This window comes from Vicugna pacos, chromosome 12 (genome assembly GCF_048564905.1).
Source record: "Vicugna pacos chromosome 12, VicPac4, whole genome shotgun sequence".
Taxonomy (NCBI): domain Eukaryota; kingdom Metazoa; phylum Chordata; class Mammalia; order Artiodactyla; family Camelidae; genus Vicugna; species Vicugna pacos.
The window spans coordinates 57,715,670-57,741,835 of record NC_132998.1 but is presented as its reverse complement, the minus strand read 5'-3'; the positions used below and the strand labels follow the sequence as shown (position 1 = coordinate 57,741,835).

The following is a 26,166-nucleotide window of genomic DNA, read 5'->3' as shown; positions in this document are numbered from 1 at the left end:
CAGGTTGTTAAGCACTTGCCAGCACACCGCTGTCCAGGAGTCCCACCTCCCGGCTCCCCTGGAGGCTTCTGGGTTCTCTCAAGCTCCCAGCCCAGTCTTGGGCTCTTGGGGGAGTTACTATTGCTCTAAATCCACTGGCATCTCCTGCTTGCCACAGATGAAAGCCCCAATTCCCCCTCTGGGCTGCCCAGTCCCAGCATCAGCCAATCTTTCCTGCTGCATCTTCACCTGCCCCCTTCCTGCCCTTGTGCTCCAGCTACACAAAACCAGACGACACTTACTGAATAAGCCCTAGCTTTCCAGCAGCCACGCCTTTGCTCATACTGTTCCCTTCTCCTGAAACACCCTTCCCTCATCTCTGCCTCTTGAAATCCTCCACACTCTGTAAGGTTTATTCATAACTGGTGATCAATAAACATTCTTTGACTGAACAGAAAGGGGTTGAATTGAAGCCTCAGCAACCGGGATTGAAATGGGGTCTTGGCTGAGCCTGGGGCTCTGGGAAACCATGGATCCATTCCCCTGCCTCAGGACCGAGACACACCAAAACCCTCCTGCCGTCCCCAGCCTGCTGGTGGCCTCTGAGGGAATGGGGTGTTAATGGAGGACAGACTGGTCTCTGCCCTCAGGGGTGGCAAAAACAGGAATCAACTTAAACCACCCAGGTTACGTGGAAATTAATCCCTTCATTCACTGTTCAGCCTTTGAACTCCTCTTCATCCTTCAAAGCCCAACCCAGATGCTACCTCTGCCAAGAGGTCTTGCCCAGATCATAGTCCTCCATTACCCCCTCGCCCGTCTGCCTTGAGCGTGCTTTGGTCACACTCACGGCACTAAGTGGTACTTATCTGTCTGAGTCCATTTTCCCACTAGACCACAGCTAACTGAGGCATGACAGGCCCTTTTGTAAGGGTGAGCCCTCAGCCTGGTGCCCCACAGGCTTAGGAACAGCTTGTTGAACTGACTCCATCACTGTCTTGGGCACGTCCCCTCTTCTCCTTGGGCCTCAATTTCTGCCCTATATGAACAAGACTTGAACTAGGTAATGTCCAAGAATCTACCTCTTATACCCTAGGATTCTGTGAATGTATACATATACCCTCCCACTCCTCCTCAGTCTCTAACCTTCCAGTCTCCTTCCCCAAGTTCCCCGTGGGTGACACCCCTTCCTCAGCTGGCTTCGCCTCCCCTCAACACACCGTGGCAGACCACACCGCTTATGCCTCCGATCCCTGGACTCCATTTTCTGGGTGCTCTTTTCTCTCAGACTTGGGGTTCCTCTGAAAGGGCAGAGGCCTTGTCCACCCGCCCCTGCCCCACCCACAGGCCAGGCACACAGTCAGCATCCATAAGTGCCCGTCAGTCTGCTGTGATGGAGCAGCCGGGACTTGCAGGGCCTTTGGCGAGTCTCAGCGCCACTGTTCAGACAGGCCTGGAGCTGCCTGCCCCTCAGAGCTGGGCTCCCCCTCAAGCCCGCAGGGCAAACAGCCACATCCCTCTCTCTGCCTGTTTTGCTCTGACCCTCAGAGGGTGTGGGAGTGTGCAGGGGCAGATGGCAGGCCCTTCATCGCCATCCCACGCGGAGGACTCGGGTGGCTGTGGAGCCACTGTCCCCTCCCACTCTCTGCCCTCTACTCACCTCCTGAGCACACCCAGAGCCAGAGGCAAGAGCACGCGCACACACACGAGTCATGAAGGCACAGATCAGTTAGCCTGCACTGATATTTGGAACATTGGGGGCTGTCAGTCGTGCCATTGGACATTTTGACCATGGTGGGGACCATGTGGGATTGTTACAAGGGGCTCTGTTGGTCCTGAAATCCAAGTACCAGAGGCCGTCCCTGCCCCTGCGGCAGCGCTGTGCAGCAGGAAAGCAGCAGCCTGGCCTCGCATCCTGGCCCTGCCTCTTTGTCTAAGTCCCCAAGCCCCTCATGGTTCCCAAGAGGCGACCTCCTGCAGCTAAACCTCAATGTCTAGCCATCTCTCACAGGCACACGGGGCAGAGTCAGGGCCCAAGGATGGAGCAAACAGAGCTTGCCGCAGGATGAGGGAAGGAGAACTCAGAGAAGCCAGTCCATCCTGGAAGGCTCCAGGGAGCGGTGGCTCTCAGGCGATGCAGATGTGATGGGTTACAGCCCAGACTCTGATGCCTCTTCCCCTGGGAGCTTGTTGATCTTCAGCAAAATCCCAACTGCTCCATATCTCAGTTTCCCCATCTGTAGAACAGTGATACGTCATAGCTCCTACCTTATAAAGCTGTTGCAGCTGAATAAGTTAACAGATGTGCCCGCAGTGTCTGGCAGGCAGTAGCTCCTCAGTAAACATTAGCCCAGCTATTAGAAATATAGAGGAGGGGCGCCCAGCCCTCCTTGCTCCCTTCCTGGGCACAGCCCTGGTGCTAGGTGCTGGGAAGACACCCAGGGCCCTGACCTTGATGAGCTCGTGAAGATGGGGGAGGGTGCAGACAGGTTGAGAGCAGCTCACAGCCCTCTGTGTGTTTGTGCCAGGGGGACAAACGAGGACAGCTGAGGAGCCAGACCTGATGGAGGAGGGTCAGGGGCCAGGAGGAGAGGTGGAGCTTCAGAACAGAGGAGAGTGTGAGGAGGGAGTTCCAGATGAAAGGAACGGCCTGAGCAAAGGTGCAGATGGTGAACTGTGGTCAGGGAGGGCGTGCTGCAGAGTCCACCAGCTTCGCGACCATCAGCACCAGCAAGGGACGCTGTCCTTGACCCTGTGTCCCTTTGTGCACAAGGCCTCCCTCCCCACGCAGGACGACACGCCTATTTCTCATGCCTCTGCACGTTTGCCCATGAAGCCCCCTCCATAGATGCACCTCCTCTAAGCAGAGATGGAACTTAGCTCGATTTACTGTAATCATCGGGGTCTCTCTATCCCTCTAGGACAGGAGCACCCGAGACCTGCCCATGGTGGGCACTCAGTAGAGATTAGTTGAATGAATGAATGAATGAATGAATGACAAAGGCAGTGACTGCCACTTGCCCCCTACACACTGGTGATTCACCTGATGACAGACACCATCACGTACCCTGTGACCACATGGCACAAGCCGCAGGAACACAGACACACACCCTGCTAGGCCGTCACCACCCCAGCGAGCCACGTGGAAAGCTGCTCTCTCCCCACATGCCCCCTCCCCATCCATCCTCCCACCCACGCACACTTTCCCTCTCGCCTGGGGCAGCTGGTGGGAGGGTGGGGGCTGGGGTGGGGCAGGGCCAGAGGGGCCTCAGAGGCAGTGGGGGCAGAGGGCTGAGGGAGGCTGGGAAAGTCCAGGCTGTCTCTTCTGGGGGGCGGTGAGCGGTGTGGTGGGGCGCTCGCAGGGATGAGGGAGGGAGGAGGGTCTCGGCCCGGTACAGCTGCGGTCCCCTCCCCAGCAGCCTGCCCGGGTGCAGAAAGGCCTCTTTGTTCTCCGCCTTTAAAGGGTAAGAGAAACACTTATGCATGGCAAATTAGCCCAAAAATGTATTTCTCTAAAACACCCAATTGTCTCACCAGGCCTGCAGCTGCAGGGAAGTTCCAGGGAGCCGGGGGAGGGGGCGTATTTGGGGTGACCCTGAGGGACAGGGAGAGGTGGTGGGGAGAGAGGGGCCATCTCTCCTTCCCGCCTCTGCTCTCAGACTCCCACAGTCGCAGAAGGGCACAGCTGGGGAGGGCCCTAGGATCAGCGAACCAACCCCCAGCGATACAGAGAAGGAAACTGAGGCCCAGGGAGGTAGCTGGTGGCAGAGAGAGGGCTGATCCCAGGTCCCTTGGACTCTCCTCTGTACCCACTGCCTTGTCCATGCTGGAAGGGAAGGGGCCCCAGGTTCCCAAGGTCAACCAATCCAGCTGTCCTGGGCATGAAGGGAAAGAAAGAAACCAGGTGGCTTAGCTCATAAGCTGCGCACTTGGGGCTTCGGTGCCCAGGAGGATGGCCAAGGGCATCGACCAAGGTGGCCTCCTCTCCAGCCTGGTACATCTGAAGGTCAGCATGCATGGGGTGATGGGGGATTCAGGCAGTGGCACCTGAGGGGAGTCCTCCACCAAAGCCTTCCCAGAAGCAGGCAGGAGAGCCCTCTTCGGCAGGAAGGGAACCATCACACGTTGGGAGAAGGTCTGAGATCCTACACTGTGCATCCACTCAAGGCGCATTCTCCAGGAACCTGCTCTGCACAGGCCCCGGGAGTATCTGGGCTCCCAAAGGTGAATCAGAGACAGCCCTATCACCAAGGAGCTCCAAGCCCCATGGGGGAGACAGATGAGTAAATAAACAACAACCATGAAAGAAAGAGTCTCATAGGGAGGTGAAGTCCAACTGAACAACACAAACATGAATGACCAGGATTTGGGGGTAGGGACAGGGTTTCCCAAGAATGGCCCAAGGTCTGGGCCCTGAAGGGTGAGTCTGCGAATGGAAGGAGGGACATTCCAGGCAGAGGAACACAATGTGGCTCCTAAGACCCCCTCCTTGACATCAGAATTCAGAGTCATTGATTTAAGATAATTTACTGAGCATCTTTAGAGTTCCAGCCCATGTAGGAGATACAAGAGAAAGAGAGAGCATGGTTCTGACCATGGAGGGGAGGTCTTGCCAACTTGATGCAGTGAGCTTATGACAGAGAAAAACCCCCGAGCTGGCCATGAACACTGCTAAGAGGAGGACGCAGAGTCAGGGCCCAGAAGCTCCTGCAAGGACATCAGCTCCCCAGCTGTTTGCGCATCTGTACAATGCGGCGACTTAACCACCCAGGGAGACTGTCATGAGGAGACCTGGAAAGGGCAGACCCATTGACTGACACCTTGTAGATTTCAGCAATAGTTCTGGCCCCCACCCCAGAGAAGTCTGGAAATGAGAGAGATGGGGAAAGTGGGGGAGGGGAGATTGTGTGTGTGTGTGAGTGTTGTGTTCATGTGTGTACGTGGATGAGAGTGTGTGTGTGTGTGTGTGACCACATGCATGTGTAGGTGTGGGAGTGAGAGGGTATTGTGATGAATGTGTGCATGCATGTGAGAGGGTGAGTTGTGCATGTGCATGCGTGGGTGCTGTGGTTGTGTGCAAGTGCACATCTGTGTATGGGTGTGAGTGCACACCAGTGAGCTTGGGTGGGAACAGTGAGTGTGCGTGCAGGCGTGTCTGCGGAGATGGGATCACATCCGGGATGCTTCCTGGGAAAGGGCACTAAGACTGAAAAGCATGAAGAGGCCAAGCAGATGGAGCAGGTCCACTCAAAGTGGTGGGAAGGACCACAAAGGAGACCAGACCCCTTGGGCAGGCGAGAGGTCAGGGACACCATGGAGAAGGGAGAAACCTGCTGTGGGGCAGAGGCCTCTTCCCTGCCGGGTCTTCCCTGTTCCAGGAGGCACCAGCAGTTGAGCCTGACCTCAAGAGTGGAGCGAGTCTTACCTAGGCCCCCCTCCCTCACTTACCCAAGAATCTTCCTGGCTCCTTCTTCCCTCCAGGAGAAATCTGGGTTCCTCAGCATATCAGACAACGCCCTCAAAGGTCTGGGCCCTGCCCCGCTCTCCCCATCTGTCTCCTCCACACCCTACCCTTCAGCCAGGTGGCTTCACCTGCGCAGACACACCAGCCTCCCTCCATCCTCTGAGCTTTGCCCTCCCTACACGGTCTGCCTGAGGAATCCCGAGTCAGCCACCAAATTGTGGTCTTCCCCCATTTGTCCCTTTCCCTGCCGTCCTGCACCCTCATAACACTGTCCTGTGCTCCCACGTACATCTGTGACCGTCCTCACAGCATGCTGTAATTTACAAAACTGTGATCACTGGACCCACAACCACGGGGAAAACCTGTCAAAGGAGCGTCTCTGTACAAGGCACCAAGGAATTGAAAGCAGGGGCTTGAACAGGTATTTGTACACCTGTGTTCACAGCAGCATTATTCATAATTCAGAATTATTCACAATTATTCATATTTCATCCACAAAGATGGAACCCACCCAAGTGTCCATTGACAGAGGAATGGATAAACAAACTGTGCAACATACATACAATGGAGTATCATTCAGTCTTAAAAAGGAAGGAAATTCTGATACATGCTACAACATGGGTGAACCTTGAAGACACGATGCTACTAGGTGAAAGAAGTCAGACACAAAAGGAAAAATAGTGTTAGATTCCACTCCTATAAGATACCTAGAATAGTCACATCATAGAGACAGAAAATAGAACAGTGGTTATCAGGGGCTGTGGGGTGAGGGGAAAATGAGGAGGTATTGTCTAATGGATAGGGTTTCCATCTGGAAGATGAAAAAGTGCTGGAGAGGGATGGTGGTGATGGTTGTGCAACGTCGTGAATGTACTTAATGGCGCTGAACTGTACAGTTAAAAATGGTTAACATGGCAAATTTCATGGCATGTGTAATTTACCAACCAGGGGGCGGGGGAAGATACCAGGCACAGATAGTTTTTTGAGGAAGTTCTTTTTAGATTTTAAGAAACAGTTTCTTTCTGTGTAGCCTGTTCGGAATAATAGAAAAAGATGAACATCACCAAACCCCAGATGTCGTATCTCCTTCTCTTTGGGGCCACAGCACAGGGTGGCGGTGGGACAGGGTGCTGTGTGAAGTCTGTTGCTGACCAATGGCTCCTATGACTAGGTTCCCTCAGACCCTCCCGGATAACCATCCTTCCCTCTCCACACCCCCATTTCAGCCCAGGAATCCTCCGAGAGGGGTAGAGCACCCTAAGGGAAACACAGGATGACCCTGGGGTTCAGAAGGAAAATTTTCTTTCCATTTTAATTTTTACTCTCATTTTTTGGAAACTTCTACTCTGCGTATGTTCAATATAGTAGTACCTGTATATAATTTGTAAATAAATAAACAAACAGGTATACCTTGAGATCTGACTAAGGAACTGAATAGATTCTGAGAAATTCTTTGCAATATCTTTCCTATTCCAAGATTCAGGAACCACATGTATTTCAGTAATGGCCTCGGTAATCAAGCTTGGCATCTGATTCTTGCCATTCAAACTCAGGAGCTAAACAGATTCTGATAGTGAGGAATATTGTACATATTCGGGACTTTGTGCCCCCACATTTTTACTGAGAGGGGTACACAGTCACAAAAGTCAGAGACAGCTGCTTGGACTATTGGAGTAGTGAAGTCTTATGGCCCCATTTAATAGGTGGAAGAGGCGAGACTATCATTTTCACACCGCTCCCAGGAGACAGATGAAATTACCCCTTTAACAGATGATGAAATTGATGCTCCGAGAGGTTCATTAACTTCTCCAAGATTACAGAACTCAACCCACCTGGGTCTATTCCTCAAACTATATTGTTTCTTCCAGACTTCTTGCTGAACCAAGGAGGAGCTTGGCAAAGGCAGCCCCATAGCCAAGTTCCCTCTTTATCAGCAAGTTCTAGGCTGCTCCCCAACAACACACACACCCTGCCTGACCAGTTCTTCCTTATCTACACACCTGAATAAATTTCAAGATTGCCTTTCCCCAGCTGGACACTCCCCTGGCCTGGCCTCCCTTGCTGGCTGTAGTCCCCCTCGGTGGCAGTGGGCTCCCTGAGGACCCTCCTCTGTGCCCTGGATGCTTGGTAGGGGTGCTGGTACACAGTAGGGCTCAGCGAATGGTTGAACGAAGGTGCAGGAGTGACACACACAGAGCAGCCCTCATACTTGGCCACCCACGAGGGTGTGGGACTCCAGTCCCTTCAGACAATGACACCCTACAATCACCCAGCCCCCAGCCCCCAGGTAAGTGAATGTGCAGCCAACCCTCAGATCAGAAAGAAACCGCAGCGGCTGCAGGGGGGAGTAGCTGAGAACAAGAAGGAGAACACAGAGAAGGGGAGAGGATAGAGACTTCCCGGGGGCATCTTCTACCTATTCAGCCCCTGGACGGCGATGGCAAAAAAGAACCAAGAAAACAGCGGCAATGGGGGGGTGGGGGAGGATGGGTACGCAGGAGACCTTCAGATCCCACCCGACCTTCTCAAAAAGGCACTGAAGACCCTGGTTGCAGTGGACCACACCCATGTGACGAGGGGATACCACCTCCTCCCTGACACTGGCCTGACCTCAGCTGGTGCCCCCACTCTGGGCTCCCCACTGTCCTCCCACAGACTCCCCTCTGTTTGCCTCGGGGTGATCTATTGCCCTCAGCAGTCCCTGAGAGCGGTGTCAGTTTTAGGCTGTGTTTGGGTGATCTGGGAGGTGCGTGGTCCACAGGGTCATAACCATGACCGGAGAGTCTCACTCCCCCCCACCTCCTGAGAACATCCTTGGTGAGGTCATGCACTGTTCCAGACAGGGCTGCTCCTGGACTGTATCCCACTACCAGGCAGTCGGTCACGGGCTCTCAGCTGATGGGCTGTCAAGGGCTCAGATGCCAGTCATGTGGGATGGCCAGGAACCCTAGGGGATGCAGAGGCTGGGGGCTGAAGAAGGGGCATCAGCAGCTTGGGGATAGAAGGGATGTAGAGGGTGGAGGACAGTGTCATCCTGCCATCGTGACCCCACTCACAGCCATACACACGCCCCTAAACACACATGCTGTCACCATCACACTCCCAGACACAGGTACGTCCACACACACATGCCCACAGGCACAAGAACATCCCCATCATCACCTTCCCAGCACTCATACATGCACACATGTCTACACACACATTCTTGATTCACCATACAAGGCACGTCTGCACAGGAAGAAGCGCCAGATGCCCCCGAAATCGCTCTTTCTCTCCTGTTCCACTCTCTTCAACCCCACCCAACCCTGGCCATTCTTCTCCACATCAGCCATGTTTCCCAACCAAACCACCCACAAGAATCCGCTGGAAATCCTGAGAGTGGTAGCTTGTTTCTCATGCCCCTGGAGAATCACGATTTCACCTGCCCAGGCCCCATATCTGACCCCCAGCCCCCCTTGCTCACACACACCACCCCCTGGTCTCCTCCCATGGGCTGCCTGGAGAGCTGCTGCCTCCCTACGGTGCTCTCGTGGCCCACCCGGTGCTACCAGCCCTGGGGACAGCTTCTGGAGATTGGGGTCTGCCCTGAAAAACCTGGGTGAGCTGAGCCATTAGGGAGCAAGATGCAAAAAAAAACAAGCCCATTCAGGAGTTCAGCCCCAAATGATGTCACCTAGTAGTCAAAAACCACCTCCGAGCCCTGACCCACATGACAGCTGAGCCCTAAGCCTAAACCAGCCACCGATGGAGCCTCGATTCCAGTTAGAGATTATCCATCAAACCTGGGTGATAGCCTGAGACTCAACCCCAGTCTGGGCCTCAGGCCTGACCCTGACCCTGACCCCAGACTGAAGTCTGACTTTAAGCCTCAAATCAATGCTAATAAACCTTGATCTTGGCCACAAACTGGATCCTAATCCTGACACCAAAAATGAACCCTGGTCACAAACTGAGCCCTGGCCCCGGACTGAGATGTCACCCTAACTCCAGAATGAACTATCGCAGACACTGTCTATAAACTGAGCCCTGTTCCAAACCACATGATCCCGACCTTGACCCCAGAATGAACCCTTGGAGGGGAGGGTATATCTTAGTGGTAGAGTGGGTGCTTAGCATGCACGAGGTCCTGGGTTCAATCCCCAGTACTTCCATTAAAAAATAATAAACAAACAAACAAACCTTATTATCTATACTCAAAGAAAATAAATAAAGATAAATAAAAGAAACAAAGTTCTCATCAGAAGAAAAGAAAACTTTTTAGAAAAAAAAAGGGAGTGAACCCTTGATCTGGCCCAAGCTTGAGCCCTGATCTTGAGCCCAGACTGAGCCCTGACCCCCTCCCAGAATGAACTCTTACCCCAGATACAGCCTGAGCCCTGACCCTGCAGCCTAGTCCTGATTCTGGGCAGAGCGTGAGGCCTTCCCCTGAGCCAATCCTCTCAGAAATCTCTACCTTTATTCAAATTAGGAATGGTCCTCACCTTCCTTCCCCAAGGACAGGTAGCCCTAACTGAAGCCTAGGAAGATCTAGAGAACTTTCCACAAGAGCCACTTGACAGCCTTTGCTACGTGGCAGGAGGGCAGGGACTATCCTTCTCATTTTACAGGTAAGGAAACCGATTCTCAGGGAGGCTTAACTTTTTCCATGTGGTTCCAATGAATAGAACTGAAACCGAAAGGCAGAAGCTATAGGGAGATAGATTTCAGAAAGAATTTCCTGATCATCTAAACTGAGTCCAGCTAGCTTCTAAATATAAAATTTTTCTCTATAAAAAAAAGAAAGAACTTCCCAAAATTCTGGGCCGAGCCAGGACAGAACCAGCGGCGTGCAGAGGCCTGACTTGAGCTCTGTGTCACTGGAGGTGAGCCAGCAGAGGCGGGTGACTTGTTGGCTGGTGCTATGGAGAAGCCTGCAGGAAGCAGTGGGGAGAAGCCCATGGCCTCAGAGGGCTTGTCCAGTCCCAAAATGTCAAAGGGGCCTCATGCCTCATTCAGGTACTCTGGGCTCTTCCTCCCAACCCAGCAGCCCCCTAGGTACAGCCCATTTGGCCAGACCTGGAATGCTGAGAGTCCCACCATCTGACAAGGGAGAAACCCAGCCCAGCCAGGTGGGATCAGAGCTCCACCCTGACCTGCGCAGGCTCCCCTCACTGGCCCTCTACTTTGTCTGGACCAGGTGTAGATAGGAGATGAGGCCCACCTTGCCAAGCTGGCATTGGGCACTGTCACTTTAGGGCCAGGCTCTCAGTCCCAGTGTGAGTCCCCACTCTGTCCCAGGCTCAGAAGTAAACACCAAGGACTGGAAGGACGCATCACTGTTTTCAAAATGCTAAAGCAGCCTTTCCTCCCCAGCATCCCCATTTTGTAAACCTTGAACACCAAGACTCAGAGAGGCTAAGCAGCCTGCCTTGGGTGGCACAGCCAGGCAAGGGGCACATCAGGATGCAGACCCCAGACCCTGGCACCTGCCCCACTCGCTCAGCCTCACAGCTGCCCCAGGGGAGTTGGAGGATGGTGGGGGAACATGGTGCCAGGCAGCAGAGGCTGGGGTTGGGGGCTGGATGGCCCCTCGTGCCGCCGCCCCCCAGGCACCCCAGCCTGGCTCCATCCACCGGCCGCCCAGCTGCCGGCACATCCGCCCAAGCCCAGACATCAATCTACACCAGGGCCCTTGCTCCCTCGTTCTTTTCTGCCCTTCTCTTCCCTCCCCAACTCGCGTCTTTTTTTTTTTTTTTTTTCTCCTCTCTCTCTTCCAACATGTCATTACAGTAGAAACAAAAAGCGCGGGGACAATGCGGGCATTGACGACGGCCCCCTCCCCGCCCCCTCCCCCCACGGTGCGTGCCAGCACTCTTTCCACCCGCCCAGGGCTGGAACCGCTGCCAAAGGAGCCCTGCTAATAAACAAGAGGAACCAGATAAACCAGGAACACAATAGAGGGATTTGTTGCACTTAGAATGGTGGGAACAATGTCAACGTCGCGCGCAGCTGCTTCTAAGCCCCCACCCCACCAAGTCCTGCCAAGCAGCCCCCTCGTCCCTCAGCCCCTCTGATTTATGAAAGGTCAGAGGGCATCATGGCTAAAGGGCCCCTTCCTCGCATCCCTCGTTAACCCTTCGGACACAATGGTCCCTTCTCTGGGAGGTGGCGGGTGGGGGTGGGTGTCATGCACAGCACTTCCTGGAGCATCCTGGGGCTGGCTGGCTGTGGGGCAGAGGGCGGAGGAGTGGGCTCCAAGATGCCTTCAGGCCAGGGGCTTCATCTGGAGTCACAGCCTTATGGTCAGAGGCCTTCTTAGTGACCCCCCAAGGGTGTGGCGTGAGCCACAGTTGGGTCTACAAGATGGCGACCAAGGCTGCTGCCCGAGCCTTATGTTCAGGGCAAAGGATTCATTCACTGATGACCTAGTGGCTGCTGGTCCCTCACTAGATGCTGGGCTATGAGGATAAGCCAGACATAGTCCCTGATTTGGGGAAACACAAGTGATGGGTGTGTGGGAGCTCAGGGAAGTGGGCCTGACACTGCTGGTGCAGGGCAGGTAGTAGAGAGGACAGTCAGGGGAGAGTTCCAGGAGGAGGTGATGCTTGAACTGAGGGCGCAGCACACGCATGACAGAGTTCCCAGCAGAGGTCAGGAATCAGACGCCTTCCTTCACCACTTTACCACAGCTTCTTCATTATTAATGTGGGGATAATATAATACCTATCTCACAGGGTACCTGGGAAGATGAGGTGCTTAGAAACTTAGGTATGGCCATTAGGTATTATTACTACTGTTGTGGTTGTGGTGATTGTGGTACTCACAACCACCCTGAGCTTCATATCTTAATCCCCACAGATAGGAAACTGAGGCTGGGATTCCCCTTGGATCACACAGCTGGCCTTTACAGAGCCAGGATTCCAACCCAAGTCTCCATACTCCAAACCCAGGAATCATTCCTGCCTGCTCAACTGCTTTGGGATGGACACCCAAAATTAGGAATCCAGGATTATGGGACAGAGGAGTGCTAAATTTGGGAGCTGATCCCAAAACGAAATTTAGCCTGTCTTCGCTCCTAAAACAAAACAAAACAAAACAAAATAAAACAAAACAAAACAAATGGAATCCTCTTAGTCCCTTCACATTTAAGCCCAAACTGGAAGAAGGAAGATGCATGGGAAAGTCTCCTGTTCACCCACCTCTCACCTCTGCTAAGCAGGTGCCTCCCTACAACACTCTGACCATTCCTGCTCCCCCACAAACCATCCCCACCAACCCTGCTGGGGCTTCAGATCCCTTATGTGGGCACCAACTATTTCTCTGGCAGAAGAAAGTCAGTGTTCATAATAATCACTAAACTCCAGTCCTTTAGGAAGTTATCTTAGCTCTATCTTCAAAACATATCCAGAATGTCCAATCTCACTTCTATTCAGCGTTATACTAGAAGTGCTAACCAATGCAATAAAGCAAGAAAATGAAATAAAAGGCACATAGATTGGAAAGGAAGAAGTATCACTACCTTATCCACAGTCAACATTATCATCTATATGGAAAATCCTAAATAATATTTTTAAGAAGCTACTATAAAAAATCAGTGAGTATAGCAAGGTTTCAAAATACAACATCAATATACAAATATATATATGTATTTTTACAAACTAGCAAAAGCAGTCAGAAATTTAAAATTTTTACATATCATTTAAAAAAAACATAAAATACTTAGGGATAAATTTATATTACAAATGCATACTAGAATGACACTGAAGAGGGTAGAAAAGACCTGATCTAAATAACTTTGTACAATGGTGTTTTTACTAGGTTCTTTAAAGCAAGAGAGACAAAAGGAACTATAAACAAATACTATATATTAGTTGGCAAATTTGTTTCTCTCAAGGCATGGGTTGGCAATTCTGAGGCCATTTTACGTGTACTCTAAGTTTGAACAAATAGGTAAATATACTATAAATATATGAAAGCCATATTTTTGTTAGAGAAAGAAATTACAAATAAGTAATGGGGAAAGCCTAGAGTAAACCCCGTGGTGCTGGAAGTGGAGCTTAATTTCCTCTCCTTGATTGTGAACCAGACTTAGTGACTCAATTCCAACAGACAGACTATGAAAATGCAAAATAATATCTTTACAGTTGAGAAACATGGGAAACACAACCTTAACTAAGTGGTCCGAGTTGACACCACCATTAATAAGGCATATCAATATCATGTTCCCCCTAATATGATTCACTAAGAAGAGCACATCCTCTATGTAGTGTTCTTCCCCCAAATTCATACCTTCAGATTAATAATGAGAAAATATCAGAAAGAGCCAAATTGAGGGATGGTCTACAAAATGCCTGACCAGTACTCTTACAAAAATGTCAAGGTCGTGAAACACAAGGAAAGACTCCTGAGGAACTGTCACAGATGGGAGGAGATTAAGGAGACATGACAACTGAATGCAGTGTGGAATCCTGGCTTGGGTCCTGGCTTAGATCCTGGAACAAAAAAAGGACATTAGAGGAAGCTGGGTGAAGGATATACAGGGACTCTTTGTACTGTCTTTACAACTCTGCTGTAAGTCTAAAATTATTTCAAACCAAAAAGTGTTTTTTAAGTTTATCACTTAATATAGCATAAAAATACAAAATAGGGATAAATTGGACAAAAAAATGAAACCTATAAAACATTGCTGAGAGAAATTAAAGAAGACATAAATACTTGGAGAGATATAACACAACATTGTTAGGCTATCAGTTCCCCCCGACACACACAATTTGCTCTATAGGTTTAATTCAATCCTAGTAAAAATCCCAACAAGCTATTTTGGAGACATTAACAAACTGATTCTAAAATTTTTATGGAAATGCAAAGGATTTAGAATAGTCGAAACAATTTTAAGGAAAAAAAAGTCAGAGGAATTACACTGCCTGATCTCAAGAATTATTATAAGGCTATAGTAATCAAGACAGTGTGGTACTAGCATAAAGAAAGACATAGAGCTATTATATATCAAATATATAAACAATAAATTTCTACTGTATAGCACAAGGAACTTTATTCAATATCTTGTAGTAGCCTACAATGAAAAAGAAGATGAAAAGGAATATATGTATGAATATGTATGACTGAACCATTATGGGGTATATCAGAAATTGACACAACATTGTAAACTGACTATACTTCAATTTAAAGAAAAGGGAAAAAAAGACATACAGATCAAAGGAAAAATAGCCCAAGAATAGATCCACACATATGGTCAATTGATTTTCAACAAAGGTGCAAAAGACAAGAATCTTGACACTTACCTCACACAATATGCAAAAAAAAAATCCAACACCTCCAAGCAGATCACAAACCTAAATGTAAAAATCTGAAACTTTAAAACTTATAGAAGAAAATATAGGGTGGAGGTATGTAACTCAGTGGTAAGGTGCATGATTAGCATGCATGAGGTCCTGGGGACCCTAGTACCGCCATTTAAAAAAATGAAAAAAATTTATATATATATATATATAGAGAGAGAGAGAGAGAGAGATATGAGAAAATCTTTGGGACTCTCATCAGGCAAAGATTTCCTAGATACAACATTAAATGCACAACCCATAAAAGAAAAAAAAATAGATTGGAATTCTTCAAAATTTAAAAATTTTGCTCTTCTAGAGACACCGTTAAAAGAATGAAAAGACGAACCAAAAATTGGGGGGAAAATATTTGCAAATTGTACATCTAACAAAGAACTGTAATTAGAATAAATAAAGAACTCTCAATACGCAATAATAAGAAAATAAACAACCTCATTTTAAAAATGGGGGAAAGATTTGAAAAGACACTTCACCAAAGAAGATATACAAATGGAAAATAAGTACATGAAAAGGTGTTCAGGATGATTCGTCATCAGGGAGATGCAAATTAAAACCACTACACATTTATTAGATGGCTAAAATTAAAAAGACTGACCATGCCAAGTGCTGTCCAGGCTGTGGAGCAAGTAGAACTCTCATGCACTGCTGGTGGGAACGTAAAGTGGTAAAAATCACTTTGGAAAATAATTTGAAAGTTTCTTAAAAAGTTAAATATACACCTAGCATACAACCCATACATTCCACTCTTAGGCATCTGCCTGCTACAGATGAAGGCATATGTACACAACGGCTTGTACATGAATGTTCACAGTAGCTTTATTTGTAATAGACAAAATTTGGAAACAAGCCAAATGTCCATCAACAGGTGAAGAGATAAACATATTGTGGTCTATCCATACAATGGAATATTCTTCAGTAATAAAAAGGATAAACTATTGATACGCACAACGACATGGATAAACTCAAAACAATTATGCTGAGTGAAAGAAGCCAAGCCAAAAAAAAAAGAGTACATACTATATGATTCCATTTAGATACAACTCTAGAAAATGTAAATTAATCTCCAGTGATTGAAACAGATCTTGGTTGCCTGGGGATGGGGTTGGGGCAGAGAGAGGAGGGATGGACCAAGGGACAGGAGGAAAGTTTGGGGTGATGCATATTTTATTTTCTTGACTGTGGTGATGGTTCCATGCATGTATGCAGATGGGTCAAAACTCATCAAAGGGCACATTTTAAATATGTGCTGTTTATTGTATGTCAACTATACCTCAATAAAGCTGTCAAAAATATTAATTTTTAAAAAGGAGAAACAAACACAGCCAGGAATCTGCCTACCTCTCACAGCAACACTGGGGCCACCCTGGCCATCGCTGCCACCACCTGTCCTCTGAATTACCTCAGCCACTGCCTCACTGGTCTCCTAGCTCCTGTCTGGCCCCTCAGGCCATTCTCAGGCCCCCTCCCTCACTGCTCCTGTCCCTCCAACGCCCCAGGCAAGCTCCCACCTTAGGGCCTGTGCCCTGACTGCTCCCTCTGTCTGGAATGTTCTTTCCCAGATACCCATATGCCCAACTACCCACAAAAGCTCAGGTCTTCATTCAGTGAGGCCAGTCTTAATCACGCTGCTTAAAACTGTGAGCCACCCTTCCCTCTACTCCTGACACCCCTTGCCCCACTTGACTTCCATATACAGTTAACTTATGGGGGTTTGTTTGTTTCCCTCAACTGGAGTCTGCACTTGCATTATAGTTCACTGATGTAGTTTGGGGGCCCCTAGAAAGTGTTCCATAAATGTTTGCTAAAGGAATCATTGTGTACCAGGGGTTCTAAGCACTTTTCCTAGATCACAATAACCTCCAGGAGGGGGTGCTATAATTCTCCCTCACTTTACAGATGTGGAAACTGAGGCACAGGGAGGCTAAGCACGCCCAGGATTATGCCATGCTTTTAACCAGCGGGCTCTGCCACCTCCTCCCCAGGGACTGGGTCACCCGCTTACAGCTTCTGATGTCTACAACCCGATTCCTCCCAGCTACTGGGGGCCAGGCCCTGTCCCTACCCCGATTCCAGAGGTTGAACCGAATCTTATAACAAGAAGAACCCTTCCTAGATTCCTCTGGGTGTTCTCTCTGCCTTGGTCCAAGAGGAATGTGAGGGAGACCAGAAGGGTCCATAATTAATCAATGGTTTCATTAAAAAGCGGGCAGGGGAGTTAGCGAGAGAAAGAGAGAGAGAGACAAGTGGGAATGTGGACGGGGCCCTAAAGGGAAGTTGGTGACTGTGGACCACAGTCTGAGTGGGGCTCTGCATCCTGCCGGCAGGTCCCAGGGAGGCTGACAGTGCTGTGGCTCACAACATCCTCAGGACAGAAATCGGCCTGGGCTAGGACCAGTTTGAGCCCCGCTTCTCCCGCACTCAGGCATTCGTGTATTCACTATTCATTATTCTGCAAGTCTTTATGGGGCCTGCTGCTTGTGTGCAAGGCCCCTGTAAGGGGCAGAGCGCCTCAGGCCCACCTTCCTGGGAACCCGGAGACCCGTGGCGCCAGCTGTCACTGGCCCCCACCAGAACCCCGGGAGGCATTGCGCCCACCCTCATCTTGCAGTTATGGAAGCAGGTCTTGGAAGCACGGGGGCTGCTCCACGTTTGAGCCCAGCCTGTCCCCACTCCTCAGACCACCAGATTCTTCAGCTTCCTCCTACCTCTCGTGTTCCCACAGCTCATGCCCCTTCCCCACCTCCTCTGAACCCCGAACCTTCCTTTTACTGGCTCATCCTCACAGGTCAAGACTCTGGTCCCTGCAGCTGGGGGCCCCCTCCCGCCTGGCAGCCACCCTGGCAGCCACTTAGGGTCTGCCCTGTCACCGAGTCTGCTCCCACTCCGCCCACTGCCCTCTCAGGAGGTGTCCCCACCCATGTGCAGTCCAGGGCGGGCGCTGTCCAGAGATCCAATGAGGAAGGGGTGGGGACCTGCCAAAGTGATGGTCCCTGCTGTTCTGCTGTCCAGGTGCCAGCACGGCTCCCCTCAGGCACCATGTGCTGGACTTCAAGTCAGGAGTCAGGTGCAAGTTCCCAAGCTGCTGCTCACCACTGGTGACCTCAGGCACACCCCTTGCCCTCTCTGGATCTCTTGGTTTTATTCACTGAAAAATGGAGCTCTTGTAACAGGTAAAATCCAAGTTCTTCCCAGATTTTTCAAACCTGTGGCTTCCTGGAACATCTAGAAGACAGGAGCAGGGTGCCTTCCCAAGTCAGCCTACTGCCCTCTCCAAAGCTCCTTCTAATCACAGTGTCATTCTAATTTCAGTTCTGCAAGGTGAGGATGGAGGACCCCAGGATCCCCATCATGTAAAAGGAGAACCTGGAGATCAGAGAGGTGACAGACCGCCCCAGAACCACTGCACAAATGCAAGTGACAGACTGGGACCACGGCTGGGACCCAAGCTGTGTGCTCTGTGCTCTGTCCCTCACTCTCTACTGCCTCTGCCCTGAGCCAAGCCCTTCCTGGAGGCCCCGTGAGGGTAGGGTGCATGGGGTGATAGATCGAGCGGATGGAAAAGCTACTCATTGCTCTCCTCCCCTGCCCCTCCCCAGAGCTGAGTTGACCCCCCCTAAGTTGGCAATGAAGTGAGAGGTGCCGGCTCTCAGTGGGCCAGTACAGCTGTGGCTTGCCCTCCTCCCTAGTCACATGTGTGACAGCCCCTGTCTTGGCACATGGCGCGTGCACCATCAACTGTTGCTGAGTTAATGGTTGGAGAAGGATGGCCTTCGACAGGGATGGGTGGCTTTGCACAGCTCCCTGTGATCACTCTGACCTTCTGGCTCCAGCAGATAATCCCAAGGTCCCTTGGGCACATGCACAGCCGCCCATATGACCGCTCAATGCCCTCTCTCATCAGTTCGCTACTCAACCTGACACCAGCTGTCCATCCAGACCAGTGCTTCCCCAGCCCGCTGGAGGGAAGGACAAACTTTATTTAAAAAACCAATCTTTTGGGCCAATGCTTTTATAAAATACAATAAAAATAAATTATTAAAAATTTATCACCCTCTTGGAAATTGCAGGTATGCCAAACTCTTACATGAGTTTCTAAGGTCTGTACTTAGCAAAGTCCTGTATTGACAGGGAAGGTACCAGTCTGCAGACCTCGCTAGAGGGTGTAGATTTCTGCTGCTGTAGATTTCTTCATTTCAGGTTCTAGGATCACCCTTCCCATCCCCGCTTTGCCAGACAACCTCTCACCCTGCCACCTACACAGACCAGTCAGTCACCAACTTCCTTCCATCCCAGTGGCCCATCGGTGGGACCCCTTATGTAGAAGTCAGGTGCCCCACCTGACACTTGTATCAGTTCTGCATCTGAATGTGCCCTCACCCCACAGGTCCTGTAAGTGGCTGCTCAGAAATCAGCACAAGGCCCTGCAGACAGTGGGCATCCACTCATAACAATCTTTTATTTTTAACGCAAGACTTTTCTCCTTTAGTCACAACAGCCCTATGAAGTTGTTATTAGTCTCTTTCATTGAAAATGGAGATTTTGAACCTTAAGATTTGACCTAGTGAGTGTCAAAATCAGGATTCCAACTCAGTTCTGCTGGCCTCTGGAGTTCAAACTTTTAAATATCTAAACTGTATATTGCTGATGGTGAAGGCATATCAAGAAAACACAGATGATCAGGGCCTGAAACCTTATGATCTGACAAGGTTAAGTTTAGGCCAAAAAGCATTAAAAATGATGAGAAAGTAGACTTTATAAAACTAAACTAAACATAATAAAGATGTAAAAGTAGAAATACTGATGCACCAAATAACATAGTGTCAACATCCATAAAGTGGAAACTATAGGAGATTCAAGAAGAAACTGAAGCATGCCAGGAAAAGGAGACTTTAACCGGCTTCTCCCAGTCCCTGACAGATCGAGTGAGCAAAAGTAAGTAAGAACCCAGAACAGCTTGCTGTCCATGGAGCTGATGTAAACCCAATCAGAAACACGCATGTACACAGATGAACCCCAAACATCTACCCTCTCCTCCACCTGGAGACAAGCTCAACTGCTGTGCATTGACCTACTCGGACAGACACAGTATGCACACATACAGGGATAAAAGTGTGAGAACATTTACACGAAAATGTTACCACTCTCTGAACAGTGGGAGTAAGATTGAGTTTTACTTTCTTCTTTTAGTTTCTCTATATTTTCTAATTTGGCTATATATCACTTATACAGGTTTTTTTTTTTGACATTTTTTTAAATGCGGGGCACATAGGACTATGGTTCTATATGGTTCTATATCATCGTGGAAGGATCACACGATGCATTTCAGTTAAGTGAAGCCTGCCTCCCATTATGAGGATTCAGCCAGGAGACACATCACGAAAGCGCCAGGCCCACAGTGAGCACTCAGGGAACTGTAGGTGTTGATATTACCACCTGTTTCCAGCTTCTTTCACTCCAACCACTGCCTGATTAGTTCTCAAATCTCTCCTCCTCTTCTCTCCCCACTGTGGCCCTGTTCCAGCACAGGTCCTCCTCATCGTCTGTCACTGGGATTAACACCTCAGCCTCCCAACTGGCCTCTCTGCCTCCAGGCTCTTCCAGCACCTCTCTCCCCTCCCCGCAGCATGCACCTTCCATGATGCTTTTGAGAGTGAACTTAAAAAAAAACCAGCTGACCGTGTCGCCACCCCCTCTCCTTTTTTTTTTTTTGTATATATATTTTTATTGAAGTATAGTCAGTTAATTTCTGGTGTACAGCGTAATGCTTCAATCATACATGAACATACATTTATTTCTTTTCATGTTCTTTTTCACCATAAGTGACTACAAGATATTGAATATAGTTCTCTATTCTATATAGCATGAACTTGTTGTTCCCCCTCTCCGTCTTAAAACTTCTCCATCGTTCCCAATTGTCCTCCAGATAAAGTCCTTTGCCAAGCTTTCTAGTGTCACTCTGGCCCCTCCCCTGTTCTCCATACCTTAAATCTAAAATACTTTGCTCGTCTCACAAATTCTCCCTATGCTTTCTTTCCTCCTTACCTTTGCTCAAGCATCTCCTTCTACTTCAGCCACCATTAGGCTGCTTTTCCCTCTGTTCAAATCTTTCTCTGTCTTTAAGATTTGATGGAAATATCACCTCCAATCAGAAGCCCTCCTTGATTGCCCCAGGCACAGCTCCCTTTGCTAAGCACCCTCAGCCCATGGCACTTAGAATCATTTCCTAAGACCCTTGTATGTCCCAGACGGACCCCACATCATATCAAGCATATTAAAATGTACCCACATCACATACTAAATAGAACCATTTGGCTATAAACAAGTTTTACAGGATTTTTGTGAGTCTTCATTTGAAATTTTGATTAATTTCCATTTTGCTCTTTTCTTCCCACACTTTGAAGCTAGTGATTTTTTTCTTTAGTTCTCAAATATTTTTGTGGGTCAATAAAAAACTTCCCCTGCCAAAAGTTAAGACAATCCCCCTGGTGCTGTCTCCCCTCAGCGCTGACAGTATTGGATAGAATGAATTAGGTATTTATCTACCTAATTCCTCCTCAGGACCATGAAACTCAAGGTCAAGGGGCAGAGTCTGATTCCTCTCTGTGTCCCTGGTGGCCAGCCAGCACGGAGCAAGCACTCAGGCACTGTCCATATAATGAATAAATTCATGAATTCCCCTAAAAACCTATCTTTCTCCTGATGAATCTAAGACAATGCAACTTATATTTATTTCTGTATCTGTCAACTGCGCCTCTATAAAATATTTCTATAATTGGCATCTATTCTCTCCAGAGAACCCTGTTCACATCACACCGTTTGAGTGGCCAGCAGCAGGCAGTTGAGAGCCTGCATGTATTACCTCTCCTGAGCCTCACGACGGGCCCGTCTCTTTTCTAGACCTTAGTTCCCATCTCTTCATCACCATAAGGGGATCTGGCTGGACCACCTCTAAGATCCCTTCAGGCTTCAATATGCCCAGAGTCTACCATGGTGAGGAAGGCTGGCTGTGTTACTGAGGAGGAAACTGAGGTCCAGAGCTTTCCAGAGCTCCCACTGCACACTCTGCCCCTGCCGCATGCTGTCTGGGGGAAAGGCACCAAGTTCCAGCACAACCAGTGGGATGAGTCACCAAGTGTGGAAGTGATGCTGGCACCAGGATGCTTGGGGGCTGGGAATCTCACCCCCACCAAAACCACAGCCCAGGAGCAGCAACCATGGGATTCTGAAGATGCGCCCAAGAGAACGCAGCCTGCCAGCGGCAGATTCAGGCAGTCAAATGGTACGCAGGTGAGCCTTTCAGCCCAAGGGCAGTGGAGGCCACCCAGACCTCCAATAATAATGATAATCACAATATGAATAACAGCGCTCAGCGGTCTGCTATTGTGTGAGGCACCGTACACCTGTTACCGCCTCTCAATCACCACAAAGCTGCCAGGTGAGTGTTACGTGACCCCGTTTACAGATGAGACCACCGGTGCTCAGGAGACTGAGGAGCTCTGCCCTCATCACACAAGCAGGGAGGGAGTCCCCTGCTCTGACCACCCCAAAGTCCCCATCCTTTGCATCTGCCGGGCAGCTTCCACCCAGTGGCCTGGGAGGCCCTCTGTAGGGTGGAGTCAGGGCACTGGACTGAGAGGCGGATGACCCAGAGCGGGACAGGCCGTACCTTCCTGGGCCTCAGCCTGCAGGTCTGCAAAAACAGGAGTTTGACCTGGAACGTCTCCGAGACCCTTCCTAAGGCCGTGACATTCAAGATGTCTCAGAGGCCTGCAGGACCTCCCCCAGGGGCACGGCTGAGGCCGACACAGAAGGAGAGGGCTGAGACCTTGTGGTGGCTGAAGTGCCCCAGTGCCTGCCACGTGCATGCAGCTGAAGGTGCCTGCTGTCACCAGGCAGGAACACATCTAGGCTGGACCTGGAGCCAGGCCCCTGGACCCTGGGACAGATGGTACAACTCAGGAGCCCAAGCTGGCACTCCACAGCGCCAGCCTCAGGGCTCTCTCCAGAGGGAACACCATGGACCCTTAGGCAAACATGGGTGCAGACCAGGGGTGCCCAGGAGAGCAGGCCGGTGGCCCGCCCTGACAGGCCCATAGCCCGGGCTGAGCTCCAGGCCTCTGGGGAGACAGTCACATGGCAGTAGAGGCTGCAGCCATTCTGGGGAAGAGGGAAGACAGAAGGTGGAGACCCTTGGTGAGGGAATGACGGGAGAGGGTCTCCATTCCGAGTTGGGACAGGGGTACATCTGTGACAAAAAGCAGGACTCCAGTATCAGGGCCGTGGACTCACCAGCCAGGCAGGGCCTGTTCCCAGCCGGACCCTGATGCCCTTCCTCTGACATCTCTGCCTCAGGCCCCTCCACCCCCAATCCCGACACTCTCTCTCTCTCTCTCTCTCTCTCTCTCTCTCTCTCTCTCTCTCTCTCTCTCTCTCGCATTCCTCTGGGAGCCGATCAGGGCTTGAATGACACCCCAGATGACTCTTTGCTATTAATTCCCACACACAGAATGGGCTCCTTGTTCTCCTCTCCCGGAGGAATAGCCGTGGCCAAAGCCATCCCAAGAGTTCCAGACTTAACCCTTCTCCGGGCCGATCCTCTGCATGTCCCCACCCCCGGGGCCATAGGGCCAGCAGGGGGTTGGGTACAGAGAGGGCATCTAGGAGAAACAGGTGCTCTTCTTGCCCACAGCTCCTGGGATGAAGTCCCCACGATGGGAGAGCAGGACCACCCAACCTTCCTGGGGGAGCCTGACCCCAGCTCCTCACCTGAGGCTCTCAGCCAAGCCCTGGTGGCCAGAAGGCCTCTCCACCAAAGTATGAGAGGCCCAGGGTCTACAGCCTCCCCCTGGGGCCAGCCTGAGGTCTCTGGCCACCAGGGAGACTTCTTCAAGGAGCAGCTGGGAGGCTAGGGCCCTTGGCCCCGCCCTGGCCCTGAGGGGGTTAACAGAACAGGAGGCCTGACACCACCTGTCCGGGCAGGTCACTGAGGAGAGACAAGAGGTGCCCCGTGGCCTCTTTTGATCCTCCGAGCCTAGAGGACAGGGAGGAACTGGTCTGTTGAGTAAAAACCCACCATCTCTTCATTCCCTGTCCTCACCCCACCCCTCCCAGTTTAGACAATGAGAGTAGGAAGAGCCTCAGAGACCACGAGGCCAGCCCCTCCCTGCTCAGCTGGGGAAACTGAGGTCCAGAGATGAGGAGAGCATAGCCCCGTACCTCCACAAGTTCGTGGCACAGCTCTGTCCCCAGGTCCCTGGCTTCTGGACCAAGACACTGTCTCCCTCCCCATCACCCTCCCCTTCCATTACCCACCTCTCCCTGTCACTGTCCCAATTCCACAGGCCTGCTATGCGAACCTGAGCAAATCCTCTTGGCTCTCTGGGTGCTGGGTGCACACATGAAGGGGACACAAACACCTGCTCTGCCACCAATATCTGCCACCTTTGCCTCTCACCCTAGTCCTTCAGTTTGACCCAGTGATGACTGTTCGGGAGGCCTGACCTCATCCTCCGGCCTCATCTCCTGCCTGTCCCCCACCCAGACTCAGTGCCTTGGGGGCACAGGAAGAAGAGTGAGGCTGGAAATCAGAAGGATACAGGGCACTGGCACTGGCCTGAGGGAGCAGCTGGGTGACCAGGGCATGGGGTGGCCCGAGCAATGTGGCCTGGGGAGAAGCAAGCTGGAAACGTGGGCTGGAGCCAGGCAGGGAGAACCCTGAAGGTCGGGACAGAAGGACCAGTGCCTTTGGCTCCGAGAGCTGCTCTGCATCTTTCACACAAATCTCAGTTTCTCTAAGTCGTCACATCTCCCCACCGCTCTCATTTTCCCAGGGCCCTCCCACATCTGGCAGCCTCCCCACAGTTCCTGGTAGACAGGGACAGGGCAGGTGAGGGATGGTGGGGGGGAGACAGAGAAATGCAGAGAGAGAGAGAGACAGAGAGAAAGATGAGATTTTGAGAGCAGAGCCAGAGGTTGGAGAAGGAAGGAGAACAAGGTCAGAGACGACAGCCAGCCAAAGGCAGAGAGGGCCAGAAAGGGAGGGACACCAAGACAGAACTACCACCTATGGGGGCAGAGTAACAGAGACTCCCAGAGAGAAGGGGCTGTGGACCGAAAAAAGAGGAAGCGGAAGTGATGGAGAGAGAGAATGAAGTCAAGGCAGAGAGAAAAACAAGGCTGTGGACAAGAGGCAGCAATACAAGCGGAAAAAGGAGAAAGCGGAGGTCAGGAGGAAGAGGAGGAGAGAAGGAGGAGGGAGGGGCCAGCCCTGGTCTCAGGCCCCTCCCAGGCTCCTCTGGGTTTCCAGCAGGTCCATGAAGCCCCCACCTGGGCCCCTGCAGCCCATGCACCTCCAGGGCTCCAGCGCCACTGAGAGCCCGAGCTGTGCCTGCTTGGGTTGCAGCAGGGAGGAGGGCTCCACAGAAGCCCAGAAGATCAGCCTGCCCAAGAGGTGGGAGATTTGAGGCTGGGGATGGAGGCCTTAGAGACCATCTATCTATTCCAATATTTCCCCCACCAGCTGCAGCATAATCACCGTGGAACTTTCAGAAAGAAATCCCACCCAGATCTACGACTCGGAATGGGACCTGGGAATCAGCATTCACAGGAAGCTCTGCAGTGGGCTTGCAGCGACGCCAGGTTTGGGCCACACTGACAGATGAGGAGGATGCTGGTGGCCAGAACAGGGGTTGTACCCCACCCAAAGTCGCACAGCAGTTCCCTGCAAAGCTGGACCTCACAGCAAGGCCTCCCGGGTCCCAGCCCGGGGCCACAGGGTGGTCCACACAGTGCCAGGCACAGAGGAGGGCTTAAGTGGGCAGTGCCCTCTCCCGGGCCCTCTGTCTCTCTAGCCTCAAGGCCCTGGGCCCAGCTCTCCAGGGGGTGTCTGAGACCCAGAAATCAAATGGGGGAGAGGAAGGCATTGGCCCAGAATGGGATTCCTATCCCCCATTTCCCCACCCCCGTCCCCCTAGTGCCAAGGCCTGAGGCTGCCAGCTCTAGCCAGAGATGGGGGTGGAGGGTGGGGCAGGAGGGAGGAGGGGAAGACCCGGGTGCTTCCTGTCCCCCACCTCTTTCCCTCAGCCTCCTTGGGCTCAGGGCTGGGTCCCCCGGGGCAGTGGTGTCTGAAGCTGACAGATCTGCCCTGTCCTTCCTGCCTGCTGGGAGAAAGGGTGGAGCAGGCTGGGGAGCTGGCTCAGATGCCCTGTCCCCTCCTCTTCCCCTTCTCTAGGTCCTCAGGGACTTGGTGTCCCACTAAACCCAGACTATCCCTCCAGGCGCTCCAAGTTCCAGAAGGAAGAAGAGCAGTGGACTGGGAATCAAGATGCCTGCCTCCGACTATACTTCAATTAAAAATATTAATAACTTAAAAAAAAATAGATGCCT

General features: G+C 51.0%; 1 long non-coding RNA gene across 1 annotated transcript in view; it reads right to left on the bottom strand.

Annotated features, from left to right (window-relative positions):
* Positions 1–1,762: 1,762 nt before the first annotated feature.
* LOC140700278 (uncharacterized) overlaps positions 1,763–26,166 on the bottom strand; it is a 43,615-nt gene continuing 19,211 nt past the window's right edge. Inside the window, exon 3 of the long non-coding RNA XR_012078662.1 lies at positions 1,763–2,216. This is a non-coding gene — a long non-coding RNA (uncharacterized lncRNA). The remainder of the gene's footprint in view (positions 2,217–26,166) is intronic.